General features: G+C 45.5%; 1 protein-coding gene across 1 annotated transcript in view; it reads left to right on the top strand.

The window, feature by feature from the left end:
• The window catches only part of Adra1b (adrenoceptor alpha 1B), a 116982-nt gene that overhangs the window by 64864 nt on the left and 35955 nt on the right, over nt 1-16163 (top strand). The gene's annotated exons all lie outside the window — the stretch shown is intronic.

The following is a 16163-nucleotide window of genomic DNA, read 5'->3' as shown; positions in this document are numbered from 1 at the left end:
GATGACCTTGAACTTCTGATCCTCCTTCACTTCCCGAACACTGACATTGTACACATGCACCACAGTGCCTGTTTATGCACTGCTTGGGGTGGAACTTGGGGCTCTGTGAACATCAGGCAGGCACCCACTGACCTACATCTCCAGCCCTAGATTTTTGTCTTAACTGCTGTCTTCGTTGGCCGATATGGAAAAAGTTGAAGCACACCAAAGAGTCTCTCTAAAATGAAAATACTCTCTCTAAAATGGTGTGGGCCTGGAGAAATGGTTCAGCTGCTGTTCTTGCTGAGGACCACAGTTTGGTTCCCAGCACCCACCCACATGGGACAGTTCAGAACCACCTGTAACTCCAGCCAGGTAATGTGATATGCCTCTTCTTCTGGACTCCAAGGACACCTACACTCATGTACACAGATACACACACACACACACACCATATACACACAAAGCTTTTAGAAAAGGTCACTCTGGCCAACATACAGAGTAGACTGGATATGGGACCAGTAAATGTGCTGTGACAGGAAACAGTGACTTAGGCCATGCAGGTGACGATGGAGATAGCAAGAGGCAGACAGATTTGAAGACTTGGTGTGGGATGGCATAGGAAGGTTAGTGAGAGAAGTGAATCCAGAATAGCCCTGATATTGGCAGAGAACCATCTGGGTATGACTTGTGGAGCTGAGGAAGACAGGATTTGGGACTGCCTGAGTCCAGGCAAGGATTTCTTCCAGGGTTTTCTCCAGACATCCTCCAGGACTCATAAAACACTACAGTGGGCAGGATCTACTAGGTGTTACTATGATTTGAGCAAAGAACATCTAACCTAAGGCCAAAAGTGAGCCCCCAGTGAGCATCTAACAGGAGCAGTTTTGACAGCCCAGGCCCGTGGGCCCCACTATAAACTTATTTTACCAGAATCTCTTATGAGACCAAGAACCTTCAGTCCTTACCAAGCTTTCCTGGGTGAAGTCTCATGTGTCCAGCACAACTTAGTCCTCCTTACAACTAGGCAGCCCTGGATGGGATACCCCACGGAAATCCAAGAGAATGTGATTAAGCTTCCATTGCACAGCCAAAAGTATTCTCAGTCCTACCCAGGCCTTTGGTCCAATCCACGGGGAGGAAAGCAGGAGGGATGATGGTGTCTTGGAACTCGAGTTTCCCGAATACAGAAATAGAAGGAGCACTGTGGAAGCATCCTCACCACACAGGGCATACTGTGTAGAGTTGGGACCCTGCAGGCAAGTCACATCATCCCTGTCTCCTGAGATGAGGACACCAAGTTCAGAGAGGCTCGATCACTTGCCCAAGGTCACACACCTAGTAAATGGCGGAATCCGTCAGACTTGGTACTCAGTAAACATCCTTTGTGTTATCCCTATTGTTAGTATACTGCTTCCCCAAAATTTGTCAGAGATCCGATGCCCAAAGTTTCCACTGGCTCATGACAAAATGAGGAAAACATTGTGTTCTTTTAAAAATGAAATGTATTCAATCTAAATGACTGTCCTTTCAAACTGAAGACTACATCCTTTCTATTTTAAGACACCAAAATAGCATTTTAGATGGAATGATGATAATGAATGGTAATAGTTATATGTAGTGTGTTGTGTGTGTGTGTGTGTGTGTGTGTGTGTGTGTTGTAATGTCCTACTTGATAACATTTAAAAAAAAAAAAACTGGCAACCATGTCAGTCGCCTTTAAAAATAGTCTGAAATTTGAGTTTCCTAAGGTCTTGAAATCACAGACAATAATACATAAAGATTAATGGGGGAAAGAAGGAAGGAAAGAGGAGAGAAAGAAGGAAGGGAGGGCTGGAGAAATGAGCCAGCCTCAGCCTTCCAGTGAAACCAAGTAGGACGGGTGGGACAGAGGAGCCGGAGGGAGGGATGGACTGTGCGGAAGGATAGGTCAGGTACATAGGCGAGAAGCCAATGGTGGACGTGGACATGTCCGCTGGGGCACCAAGGGCCACATGAGTACCAAAGGTCATTGGGGCCCTATGAAGGCTTTACTTTAGTATGTGTGAAGCTGTAAAAACAATGGATGGCTGCCAGCCTCCATCTGGAAATTGCTTTCTCCCCCATCTGCCGGCCTTGTCTGCAGCCACTACAGCCCTGACCACCTCAGATAACGATATGTTAATGACTCCCATACATTAGATGGTGTCACTTGGTGATAAGGGTGAGGGCTACCCCACAGCCCCTGACCTATCCTCTCCTTGGGTTGGTGGGGTGGCCACTGAAATGATCCCTAGTGCACAGTTAGGGGTGTGACCTCAGAGGAGATGGGGAGCTTTGCCTAGAAATAGCTGGTGACGAGCTGGCCATCGGTTCAAATCCAAGCCATCCAATGGGCTTGTCATTAAAGAACTCTTGGGTGTATGTCAAAACTCAGGAAACCTCTATTCTTAGAAGGAGGCAAGGAAGGGCAGATGACTACTGATCACAACCTCAAAAGGATATAAAGAACACAAATGTAATTGTGTCATTCCACTGGCAAGATGAACCAAAACCTCTTTTATTGTTGTCACTTCTGGAAGACTTTTCAACTTCATGGTTTATTGCTGCTAATGACAAGCACATTTGACGAGATTTCCATCAAATGAGGGGAAAGAAATATTTAGAAAGCTTTTCCCCCGGTGCTGTTTCTAGCTTCTTTACATTTGAGACTGGATCCGCCTCCTCCACCAACCTCCAAATGATGCCAACACCACAGGACACTTTTCCATCACAGGTCATCCTATGTCCTTCCCTTGATGTCACAGGCCAGGCAGGCTGGCATTATGGAAGAGAGTATTTCTAGACACTGTGTTCCGCAGCGACTGGCTAGTGATGACCTAGCTATGCAGAAAGAAAAGCCTATGAACTACATACACGGAGTGGAGAGAATTGCAAGGGAACAGGATGTGGCTTAACTCCACTCACTTCCCCAGATTCTAACAGCCCCTGTAGCAACACCTGCCAGGGGAAAAGGAGAACAGGGAAAGCGATCACTCAGCAGAACAGAATCATGGAAGTAGAGAGGGGTCCCTGTTGACATCGGCTAACAGGCCTTACTCTGGAAAACTATGTCATGGCCCTGGACCCCTGAGGTTTTGTCCTGGGCTTTAGAAAATTCATGAAGATAGGAGCCTGTTGGCTAGACAGATGGGTCCGTGGATAAAGCACTTGCTGCACAAATGTGAGGACCTGAGTTTAGATCCACAGAACCCACAGTAAGTGGGATTCAGTTGCATTCATCTATAATTCAAGACAGCAGAGGAGCAGGGATGCAGCTGGCCAGCTGTGGGTTTCATGGGAGGCAGAGGTTAGTCGAACCCTTGGTAGGAAGGCTTCAAATCAAGCATCCCTCATTTAATTCGCTTGCTCCAGCTCTATAAGTGAGTGCCTGGGCTAAGAAAGAGATGCACAGTGGGCTTACTAGCCCTGAATACTTACAGACCAAGAGAGTGAATGGAAGAAATGGATCTGTTCCAGAAGCAGATAGAGAGAATGCTGTAAACAGTGAAAGCCTACAGATTAGAGAAGGGACAGAGAAAAGGGTGGGCTGGAAGGAGAACGAAACCTAGTTGTGTGTTTAGGACCTTGTAGGGAGGGCTGGAGTGAGTGTTGGGGAGGGGTCCTCAGCCCATCTGTCAGCCTCACCTAGCCTCTGGCAAGGCACCGCATGAGTCAGGCCAGGTACCGCAGAATTCAAGCTCCCTGGAAGCCTGTCCTTTTAGGGTGGGCAGCATTCTCAGCCTCACCCACCCACAAGATATCTGAGCTCTCTTCCGCACCCACTGTGCTTAAGAGTGAGCAAGTCAAGCCACATCATTCAGAAACACGGTGCTCTAGCTCAGGTAGACCATTCTTCAAAGAGCCTCCATTGCACTTTCGAATGGGGTGTCTACCCACAGTCTCGCTTCCCCTAAGCTTTCCCTTTGGCCTGATGGGATGAATTGGGGGGCTTGGCTTAACACTTTGCTGCAAGGCTAATGACTGTGTTGGAGGCTGAGCCCCAGAAAGAGGTAAGAATGAGATCAATGGCAGGTGGGGCTCACTGTCACCAGCAAGCGTGGATCACCCTGGGGCTCACAGGATCAGCACAGGGCAGCAGATGCAGGAAAGTAACTGGGCGAGGAGGAAGATCCACCAATGAACAACAAAAAAAAGTAGTAGAACATTGTTTTAAGGTGTGTTGCTTTTGTTTATGTTGCATTTGTTTAACTCTGTGAAGCTGTGTTACTGTGCCTGTGTAAAACACCTGATGGTTTAATAAAGAACTGGCCAATAGCAAGGCAGGAGAAATGATAGGTGGGGCTGGTAGGCAGAGAGTATATAGAGAAGGAGAAAACTGGGAGGAGAGATCTAAGATCTAGGAGAAGCCAGAGAAGGAGGAGGACTCCAGGGGCCAGCCACCCAGACACATAGCAAGCCATGGAGTAAGAGTAAGATACAGATGTAAAAGAACAGAAAAAGCTCAGAGGAAAAGGTAGATGGGATAATTTAAGATAAGGCTAGCTGGCTAGAAACTAAGCCAAGCTAAGGCCATTCATAATTAAGAATAAGCCTCCATATATGAATTTATTTGTGAGCTGGGTGGCAGGCCCCCAAAAGAGAAAAAACCAACAACACAAAAGCTTAACATCTCTTCATATATTCGGACCATATGCAGTTCCCTAGCATGAAGAGAAACAGAGGGCCCTTTCTCGAAAAATCCATTTGCACCCAGCTCTTCAGAATTTACTTGAACACAAGTGTTCTTGGGGGGCGGAGGGGGGGGTTGTTACACTTCCATGACCAGTTTGGCAATCTAATAAAACCCCTCCTCAGAGTAAACACATAGAAGAGGCAAGAAGTCAAAGCTTACCAATTATACTAAAATGCAGTTATTATTATGTTGAAAAGCAAATTGATTGTAGAGCGGAAAAGGTGCTTCTTAGCATATTAAATGAACAAGGTCTGGCAGCCAGTCAAATAAGCAAGTACTGTAATTTTGAAGTGGTGATAAGAGGAAATGTTTCATGAGCTCTGCAACAAACGGAGCAGGTTAGTGTAGACCTGACTTCTACTGGCAACAACCCCTGCAGAGTCCTCTGTGGCCCCTGGCCTGCATTCCCGCCGAGCAAAGGCAAACTGGCAGCCAAAAGGTTGGTTTGGTTTGCTTTGCTTTGTTGAAATATTTTTCCTTCCCATCCAAATTCATAGACTCCTCAAACCCTAGGCTAAGAACCTCTCCTTAGGAATTCACAAGAATTGAATATGAGGTTTCTAGGCTCTGGTTTACAAAACAAAAACAAAATATATAAATATATGTGTGTATACATATAAGACGTGTGTGTGTGTGTGTGTGTGTGTGTGTGTGTGTGTGTGTGTGTGTCATAAACTACTGTCTTAGGACCGCAAGATGTTTAGTCTATGTCATTGAACTTTCTCTTTTATATGAACTTTTAGCAATTGGTTTGATAAACTACTTTATGTTTTTAATTTTGATTAAGTCAGAAGAAAAAGAAAAATGGAAGGAAAAAAAACCTACTTCTTCCAGGGCTAGAGTTCGCATACATCCAGTACACTATCTTTCCAACAGTAAAATCACTGGTAAATTACTACTGGAATTTAATTTCTGTTATGTTCAGTTTTAGTAAGCAATCAATTTAAGTATGGGAAAATATAATGTGAAGTTACAAACAAGTTGGTTAGATATAGGTCTATTAACCTATCAGGACGCAGGAATGTCCATGATACCTGCACAAGAAAGGCAAGCCTTTGGATAATACACAATTTCATTTTTATTTTAATTTTTATTACATTTTACTTACTTTGTGTGGTACGGGGACACATGTGACAGAGAGCAGAAGTTAGAGGACAATGACAGAAGTGAGTCGCTCTTGCCTTCCACCACTTGGGCCACAGGGATGGAACTCAAGCAGTCAGGCTTCCGGGAACCATCTCTACCCACTGACCCATCTTGCCAATCAGCAATCCCACTTTCAAAAGCACTGAATTGGTCTGTAGAGAAGGCTCAGTGGGCAAAGTGCTTGCTGAAGAAGTGGGAGAGGCTGAGTTTGGAACCTGAGAACCATGTAGAGCCAGGCTCAGCACCTCCTGCCTGTAATCCCAGAGTTCGTGCATCGAGCTGGGAAGTGGAGGCAGAGAAATCATGGACCAGCTAGCCTGGTGTGCACAAGTGCTTAACAAGAGACTGTCTCAAACAAGACAGAGGGAAGGTTGTTTTCAGACCTACACACACACACACACACACACACACACACACTCATGAACATGCACACACACTCATGCAAAACAAAAGTTAAAGCTTTTAGCTTACTCATTTTCAGGGGCCACTTTAATGAGTAGGAGTAAACTATTAGCTTTTTTCCCCCTCTTCTGAGTTCATATACTGCCAAAAGCAAATACTCCATTTGTAATTAAAGATATCAGATTAAGAACATTAACAGAATGAAAATTGGGTTTTAACAGAGTTATTGTTTGGTCTTCCATCCTGTTTAATGAGTTCAGAGGAAAGACTGTCAAAAGAAAAGGTATCTATCCTTGGTCATTTAACCTTCATGCACGAGTGTGTTCACATTACACCTTGTTTGAGACCAGGTTGATCTTATTGTTCACTTTGGTGTAGTCAGGCTATCTGGCCCTCCAGTTTCCCAGGACTCTCCTCTCTCCATCTCCTACCTTGCTGTGGCATCACTGTGATAATAGCTGCCCCACCCAGCTTTGTAGGGGTTCTGAGGATTTGAACTCAGATCCTCACACTTGGACAGCAAACATTAGCTCATAATTTTTACTGCAATTTTACCATATCCTGATCTCTGCTCCTCGGCTGTGGGAACAATTACAAATTCTCCTGGTTCTCCCTGATGCTGCCACAACCCTGACCACTCTTCCATTCAAAAACACAGCAGGTAGTTTGATTTTTTTTCCCTTTTGTGTTCTTTTCAAAATAACAATTCTTCCTACTATTCTAACAGCAAGAAGCCATTCATTCATACATAATATCATAAATGAAAAAGACAGGAAAGGTAGACTCGCTCATAAAATGTCTCAGCCTTTGGTGATTAATAAGCAATGGGAATTTATTGCTCACAGTTCCAAGGGCTGGAGAGTCGAAGGTCAAGACTGTGACAGATTCACACCCAGCCCTCACAGACAGCACCTTCCATGAAGGACGGTACCAGTGAGCTCTCCCAAGCCTCTTCCATGAGGACATTAATCCCAGCCATAAAGGCTCTGTTCCTGTGACCTTCCCTTCCCAGATGCCCCTCTCCCAATGCCACAGACAGGGATTCTTAACATGCAAATACAAGAATACAGATCCAGACTACAGCACCGTCTATAATATCATGCTTGGCATTTTTCTATGGACTGTGCAGGAAAGAGAGAGAGAGAGAGAGAGAGAGAGAGAGAGAGAGAGAGAGAGAGAGAGAGAGAGAGAGAGAGAAATTAGATCACCCAGGCTTTTTTCAACACTCATCGAACACAGACTTCTTGCTATACCAAATAAATTCTCAATCTTCTCATTTTCTTTCTTTTCGTTTTTCCCATCTTTTCAGTGTGCTATTGAGTTCTATAATAAAAGATACAATAATGTGCCTAGCCAACCCCATTATGTAAGCAGCCCATTTAAATAAGTAGGCAATGCACTCATGAGGCCACCCACTCACAAGGTACAAGTTTACACAAAAAGTATGTCCTTCTCATATTCTGGTCATCCCTTTCCTCTTTGGAGACAACTACTGTCACCAGTTCTTGGTATAACTTTTCAGAAATATTCTGTGTGTGTGTGTGTGTGTGTGTGTAGGTGTGTTGTAAGTGTATGTGTAAATGTAGGTATATTCATATACTCCTTTCCATGGAAATAGCATACTATAAATAATATGTCACATTTACATTCTCATTGTAAAATGTATAAGAAAGACCTTTCCACTCCAGTATAAATAGAACAGCCTTGTTCATTTTAAGAGCTGCATAGTATTCCCTTTTCTCCAAATAGAATTCTGTGGAAGGGCATTTAGATACTTATAAAGTTTTTGTTTTTACAAAATCATATTCTTACTGCTCACACATGCTTCTATCTTGGTAAATTTTTATAAGATCAAATCCTTGAAGTGGAAATGGAAATCTTCAGGGATCGGGAGAGGCAGGAGTGAGACCGGATCTCAAGTAGCCCAGGCTGACCTTGAACTTGACAAGTGGCTGAGCTTCTTCTGATCCTCCCACCTCTACCTCCTGAGCGCTGAGATTACAGATGTGTTCCACCAGACAGGTTTATGCAGCTCTGGGGATGGAACCTGGGGCTTTGTGCATGAAGGGCAAGCACTCTACCAACTCAGCTGCATCGTGAGCCCAAAACTGCTTTTTAACGGAGAGCTCCTTGCTACTCAGGGCCCAGGAAATTTCAGGTGTCAAAGTAACAAGTCCAGCTTCCTCCCTGAGGCTCCCAGATAGCTGAGTACCTCAGATCCTCCCAGCCAAGCCAGGTCAGCTTCCCAGAGTTGAAGTAGGGCTTGGTGCCGCCCTCTTGGAATGAAGCAACCATCTGCCAGAGGAAGCAGAAGTCTGGAATATGTATATCACCCAAAAGCTGGGAATAAAAGTTAGCTGCCTATGGTGTGAACCAGATTCAATCTTTCACTTGGCAGCCAAGCCCATCATGGTCCACATCGGTGGCTCCAGGCTCCAGAAGTGATAGCCCAGTTTTAAAACATGAAGAAATAAAAGAAAATGCTGACACTTGGATGGTGCTGTGCCTCAGTTGGTAGAGTGTTTGCCTAGCATACACAGAGCCCTGGGTTCCATCCCAGCAACAATGAACCAAGAGTGGGGGTGCACATCTATAATCCCAATACCGGTGAAGTGGTGGCAGGGGGATCAGATGTTCAAGATCATCCTCAGCTATATAGGGAGTCTGAGGTCAGCCTGACCTGGAGACTTTGTCACAGAATAAGAAAAGGTTGTCTCTGTAGCCCCCAGCAGCACAGGGCTGTTAATAAGAAAAGACTCCTGAGGCATCCAAACCCAGCCTACCCCACTGTGGCAGCCTCAGTGGCTGGGATGCAGTGGACAGTCTATATTTAGGCAGGAGGATGACATGCTCTCCACTTCATTTCAGTATTCAAGCTGTCCCCTGAAGCGCTCAACCTCACATGCTGGGCATTCACTCAAACACCACTCTGCACCTTGTAATGGGGCTTTTTAACAAGTGGATGGGCTCTGGCCGGGCAAGGGTTGTAACTCAATCTTGACCTTGAACTGCTGATCTGGAAAGAGAAGCAGGGTTATTTTCAGGCTGTACTAAATCTGGGGCTGTTGGGACCGACCGCTAGACAGATGGAGAAGAGGTAAACTTTGACACACTTCCACAAGACCAGGATTTCAAGAGGACTGTGCAGAGGCAAGACCTCAGCCAATGGAGTCTCAGAACCAGACTGGGAAGGCCTTCCTGTCATCTGTCACCATTGCTGCCCTGACACTCCTTATCTTGGTAGAGGGGGCAATTCCGCCCTCCTCAGAGACATCCTCATGTGTTCTTCAGGGTTCCTGGCTTCCTAGAGTACGAGAAGGAATAGAGATGCTAAAGTCAAACAAATCCAGGTTTTTGGTTTTTGTTTGGTTGGCTTAGTTTTTTGAGACAGGGTTTCTCTGTGTAGCTTTGGAGCCTTTCTTGGAAGTACTCACTCTGTAGCCCAGGCTGGCCTGGAACTCACAGAGATCCACGTGCCTCTGCCTCCCAAATGCTGGGATTAAAGGCGTGCGCCACAGTCCAGGCACAAATCCAGGTCTTTAGTCCCGGCTCCACCCATCTCACTGAGAGTCTTCATTCGTTCATCTATTAAAGGGGACTGAATCTTCCCCCTTGTAGAAGTGTCGTGAGGAATTAGTAAGAAATACACAGGAAGGATTCAGCCAGGTCGCAAACACTAGAGAGTAGTCCATAGGCCTCAGTTACTAACACATGAAAATGAATTCAGCCTTGACCTAAGAACAATGATAACAACCTATCTATATTGTCATGATCAGTTCATTGTCATGAACTCTAAGAAAGGAATACATCTTTGAACAACAACAAAATGGTGATGTTTCAAGCCTGTAATCCCAGCACTAGAGAGTTCGACAAATAAAGGTACCAAGTTCCAACCCCAGGACCTACATCATGGGAAGAGAGGACCTACTACTGTAGGTCACCCTCCGATCTCAACATGTGCATTTTGGCACGTGCACATGCATGCACACATGCACACATGCACACACACACACACACACACACACACACACACACACAATTAACTCATTAATTTTTAAAAGAAAAACAAAACCCATAATGTCATAAGTTAGTCTAATCTGTCTGAAATACTTCACACTTATTCTCTCACTGGTTGATCAGCCAGGGGATCCTTCCCCAGCAAAGAATGGCAGAAATCCAGCACTGTTTCTTCTACGTACCTAAGGTTTATTCTATTTGGTAAATCAAAGAAGAAGCCTTGCCTAAACACATCAAATTGCAGGCTAATAGAGTAACTGGAAGCTTTTCCTCAACGCCTGTCTGCTTCTGACTCTGTACAAAAGGAATTGTATCATCACTTTTAGCCTCAGAATTGGTTCATTGAAACCACAAGTATTCCTCCAACCCAAATGAGCCCAGGGTCTGGCATGGTCATATGTAAGTAAATAAGGCATCTTAATTAAGTCAACTTCTTGGCTCCTGCTCTCAGGGCCTGACTTATAGTGGCTTGGGGAGCCGAGCAGTGAGGTAGAAAATGGAGAGGAGGGAAGAATGGACCCAGCTCCTCTAATTCACCCCAGGCTTAGGGGGACCTAGAATATTCTGCCTGTGACTGTCCTGGGAATACCAGCTCTGAGCCATCTCCCCTGAGATTCAACAACATCACCACTAACATGTTCCAGTGGTGGTTACTGAGGCCCACCCCAGAGCAACTGAGTCAGGACAGCAGGTACATTCAAGGATATCTGGGTTCCCGCCCTCTGGGCTGTGCAGATACAGGCTGGAGTTCAAGAATCAATGGAGGAATGAGGTAGGAGCACGCTCCCTGAATCAGTTCCTGTTCACACTAATCCAGCACAGTTCAGAAGCTGAGGGACCATGTTCTTGGTGTTACAGCTGACACATACCCCTTTACTGTCACAGCAAGAATATTAAGTTCTTTGGGAGGAGAGGAAACCGTTGTTTAGCATTAAAACAGTGCTCCTAGAGCCATCCCTACAGAAAATGACTAGGAGCTGGGCCTGAGTTGGACCAGCCAGATACTAAATTCTACCTTCTTAAGAATAGCAGCCCCCGGCCCAGCAATATTGAGAAAGACGAAAAGTGAGTGCCCTAATTAGGGTTATTATTGCTATGATGAAACCATGACCAAAACCAAGTTGGGGAGGAAAGGATTTATTTGGCTTACACTTCCACATCATAGTCCACCATTGAAGGAAATCAGGACCAGAAAGGGAACCTGGAGGCAGGAGCTGATGCTGAGGCCATCCAGGGTGCTGCAGTGGCCTGCTCCACAGTGCTTGCTCAGCCTGCTTCCTTATAGAACCCAGGACCACCAGCCCAGAAGTGGCACCACCCGCAATGGGCTGGGCCCTCCCACATCAATCACTACTTAAGAAAATTCTCTACAGGCTTGCCTGCTGCCCATTCTTATGGAGGCATCGTCTCAATTGAGGCTCTCTTCTTTCTGAGAAATCTAACATGTATCCAGCTGACAAAAAACGAGTCAGCACAGTAAGCCAATGAGATGTCTCACTGGGTAATGGCACTTACCATCAATTTTGAGAACCTGAGTTCAGTCCTCATGACCCACATGATAGAAGGAGAGAAGTGATTCCTGCAAGTTGCCCTCTGACCTCTACATATATTTTATGGCACACACACACACATGTTGGGGCACACTGATGTATTCACACACACACACACACACACACACACACACACACACACACACAGGGTGGGAGGAAGAACACAAATCAGCAAATCAGCACCCCCCCCCAAGAGCCAAACTATGAGCCTCATCATCATTTAGTGTTCCTTGGTCACTTGTCCTGAGATTTGCCTGGGCTCCCATATCTCATCTGTAAGCCAATAATAATAATGCATTCATATCAAGCTTATTGTGAGAGTTAATCAGGATACCAAATACAAACATCTCTAGCCCAGTCCCTGGAGCACAGTAGAGACTAATGAGCTGTTGGTTTTCTTCTCTCTCCTCCACTATCAAAACTACCCCATCCAGGATTGATTCTCTGCAAGTCTTGTTTATTGACCAATTAGCTAATATGATGAGTTAATCCTTGCGGAGGTGTGAATTTATGATAATGGTGTTAGCCTCCAAAATACCATTTGCCTCACAACCTGGGGCCTTGTGGTTTCACCCTTAAGGTATGATTAAGAATGGAAATAAAGGGGAGAGGCCAATGTTGAGAGACTACACACACACACACACACACACACACACACACACACACACACACACAGCCTTTCTCCACTTCTTATCACTAACCATCATATCACCAGAGCCAGAGTGAGAGAATCCTAAGGAATTAGCACCCAGACAAGAAAGGGAATGTGCCTTTAAAGCTGCATGTGGCTGTTAGAAAAAGAAGGAGGGGGAGGAGGAGGAAGAAGAAAGAAAGGAACCTCAGGCATCTGAATCTCAGGATAGGATAGGTGTGAACACCACCAGATAGAAATCAAAGACTGACGGGTCGTTTGCCAACATTTAATACAATTGCTTGGGATCTGCAGAGTTGAATGTAATAAGGCTTCATTAAAAAGTAGTTATAACAACTAATAAGACCCTAATTAAATTAGCTTTCACTGGGCAAGCTGCTTGTGCGGTCCTAATTAGGTTATTTGCTGCCATTGGCTGCGCCTGAAGACAAAGGATGACTGTGTTGTGCCTTCAGTGATGCTTGCACAGCCTGGGCCTCAGGCTGTGCAAGACACAGTAAGAAAGCCAATATTGGCTGGGAATACAGCTCCGTTTGTGGAGGGCTTGCCTAGCATGCATGAAGTCCTGGGCTTTATCCCCAGTACTACATAAACCCGGCATGGTGATGCATACCTATAACCCCAGCACTCTGGAGGCAAAGGCAAGAAAGATCAGAAGTTCATGGCCATCCTCAGCTATGTAAGGAGTTTGAAGTCAGCTTGAGCTACATGAGGCCCTCTTCCAAAATGGATGAATAAATAAAGACACATAAAGAAGCTATATGTTTTGGGACAACCAAGCCTCATCTAGCCTTAGCTCCCCTCAAATTGTGGTGCTCGGCTGGAGTGAACCTTAATAGGCCTCATTATTCTGAAAGTCAATTTTAAAGAAGGAAGGGGTAGTTAAAGGAAAATGCCAGGAATTCATGCCTAGATTAAGAAAGTGAGCTTGTGTGAGATGAGAATCTCCTTCTGTCCTGTCTTCTGGAACTAGAACAGAGCTCAGGACTTCCATGATGATTTCCAGTTGGGAAATGAGAGAGAAAAAAGAAGGGCTAGACTCTCAGAGGCCCTGGCTGGTTGGTTGGATGGTTGGATGGATGGATGGATGGATGGATGGATGGATGGATGGATGGATGGATGGATGGATGGATGACTGGTTCATGGGCTGGTTGGCTGGCTGGCTGGCTTGTTGGTTGGTTGGCTGGCTTGTTGGTTGGTTGGTTGGTTGGTTGGTTGGTTGGTTGGTTGGTTGGTTGGTTGGTTGGTTTTAAATAGAATGATGTGTGTGTGTGAGATGTAGGTCAGCACAAGATAAATTACTGAGTTGCTTAAAAGCAGTCTACTCGCTGCTGCCACAGTACCTTCCCTAGGACATAACTCCTGCAGTTGGCTGCTAAAGTTCTGCGAGTTCAGGACTAGCTCTCCACATTTGTGGTCTAACCTACTCTATCACTTACTTTTCTTATTGCTGTGATTAACACACACACACACACACACACACACACACACACACACACACACACTGAGAAAAGTAAGTTAAGGAAAGTTTGGTTGACTCACAGTTTGATGATGCATCCATCGTGGTGGGAAAGGCCTGGCAGCAGAAGCTTGAGGTACCCACAGCTAGACAGCAGCAGTGAACGCTGGTGCTCAGCTTGCTTTTTCCCATTCAGCTAGGACTCCAGGCCACCGGACCACCCACATGGAGAGTGCATCTTCCAAGCTCAGCTAATCTACCTAGAAACCCTCTCACACAGCTGCCCAGAGACTTATCTTCTAGGTGATTTGAGAGCTTGCCCAGCTGACTGACAGAATGAACTATCACACCTACTTCATCTCTCCAGACTTTGTGCTTTGTCCCTCCCGAGCTGTGCAACCTTGGGGACATTACTTAATCTCTCTCAGCTTCCACTTGCTGCCTATCAAAAGGGTGGCACTTTATTTTCACACTGTGTCAATAAGAATTGAAGATTTCAAGTCAGGTAACCTATGAGTGGCCCACACTTACACCCTTCCAGTCAGAGGAGTAATGACCTCCCCTGATCAGACATACCCTAAGCCTATACACCTGGGGCCCATAATGCTCTTCCCCCTCTGTACCATACATTCTACTTTTATTTACTCTTGATTTTCGAAGGCACGGGGTATCAGGTATCCCAGGCTTACTTCAAATGTGCTATGTAGCCAAGGTTGGCCCGGAACTCGAAATTCTCCTACCTCCACCTCCTGCAAGCTGGGATTACGAGCATGCACCTCCATACCCAGCTCTGCACTGTGAGTTCTTACAGCTCAAACGTGCATTCCCCTTGGCAAATCTGCCTCAGTGCCCCAGGGAGGAGCCATTACCTCTCTTGTGCTTTCTCTGTTCACCCCTAATTTGTCACTCAGGACTCCAATGAGCTTAGATGTCCATCTGCCTCAGGAGACAGGGTCTCACCTCATATAAGCCTGGCCCACAGTAAGGACCCATAACATGAAAAAAAAAAAAAATGAAATCAAAGGAACTGTAAGGAAGGGGTGAGATTGGTCCCAACAGCTGTCCTGTAGCACGAACCTTAAAAGGTCTTATAATAAAAATAAACCCAGAGCCAGGTATTGGGGTGAATGCTGAATGATCAGAGAAACAGAACAAGCCACAGCCAACCTCACCTTGCCAATCCTTCAGCTGATCCTGTTTCCTCAGACTGAAAGCCTCTGAATCCTCACCCGAATGGATCTCAGCTAAACTGCTGCTAAAAGCCTAAAAGCTTAAAAAGGCTCTAGTTCCTGGTCCTCACGCCTTATATACCTTTCTGCTTCCTGCCATCACTTCCTGGGATTAAAGGCGTGAGTCACCATGCCTGATTGTTTCCATTGTGACTTTGAACTCACAGAGATCCAGATGGATCTCTGCCTTCTGAATGCTAGGATTAAAGGCGTGTGCTACCACTGCCTAAACCTATGTTTAATATACTGGCTGTTCTGTTCTCTGACCCCCAGATAAGTTTATTAGGGTGCACAATATATTGGGGGACACAATACCACCACACTGTCCAGCCTTGGAGCCAGCTGCAGTATAGACAGAGTATTTTGACAGATTCCTTATGGATCAAATTTCAGTCAGTCTCCTAGACCTTCTCTTAGACTGACCTTGGCACTTCCTTGTGCAGTCCAGTTTTAGCAAGAATCGGGTTAATCCGGGTAGAAATAAACTCCACCCCACTCTCAGTCTCTGCCTAGTCAGGCATCCAGCCCCCACCAGCCCTCCAAGGACATCATTGCTGTGGCCTGTCTTCAACAGGCACCCTGTATAGGTGGCTGCAGCACCAACTCCCTCCACCTGTCATTTCCTCCTGATGCTTTCCTCCCACTGCCCCCTCCCCCGCTTCACCTTGGCCATATATTCCCACTTGCCCATACTGTATCTGGAGTTATGCCATCTCTCTCCTCATTGCAAAATCTTACTGCTGCCGTTTCTATTCCTGTCAAGATGGTCCTGGGTGAAGATGGTCCTGGATGAAGTCTCCTGTACCATGCTTTAACAATGTCATTGTTTTTTTTTTCTTTAATGATGGGATAATATATAAGTGAGTACATAGCACATGTGGCAGCAGCTATAAGCATCTATGGTGGTTTTTATTCTCCTTTCATGCTTCTCAGTCAACCATGTGTATTGATTTTATAATAAGAAACAAAACAGCAAAAACAGTCATTTAAGCAGGTGAGCTAGGGCTGGCAGGAT

Source organism: Peromyscus maniculatus, chromosome 8, assembly GCF_049852395.1.
Source record: "Peromyscus maniculatus bairdii isolate BWxNUB_F1_BW_parent chromosome 8, HU_Pman_BW_mat_3.1, whole genome shotgun sequence".
Lineage (NCBI taxonomy): Eukaryota > Metazoa > Chordata > Mammalia > Rodentia > Cricetidae > Peromyscus > Peromyscus maniculatus.
Note: the sequence above shows the minus strand (reverse complement) of the source record. Positions and strands in the feature narration are given on the sequence as shown.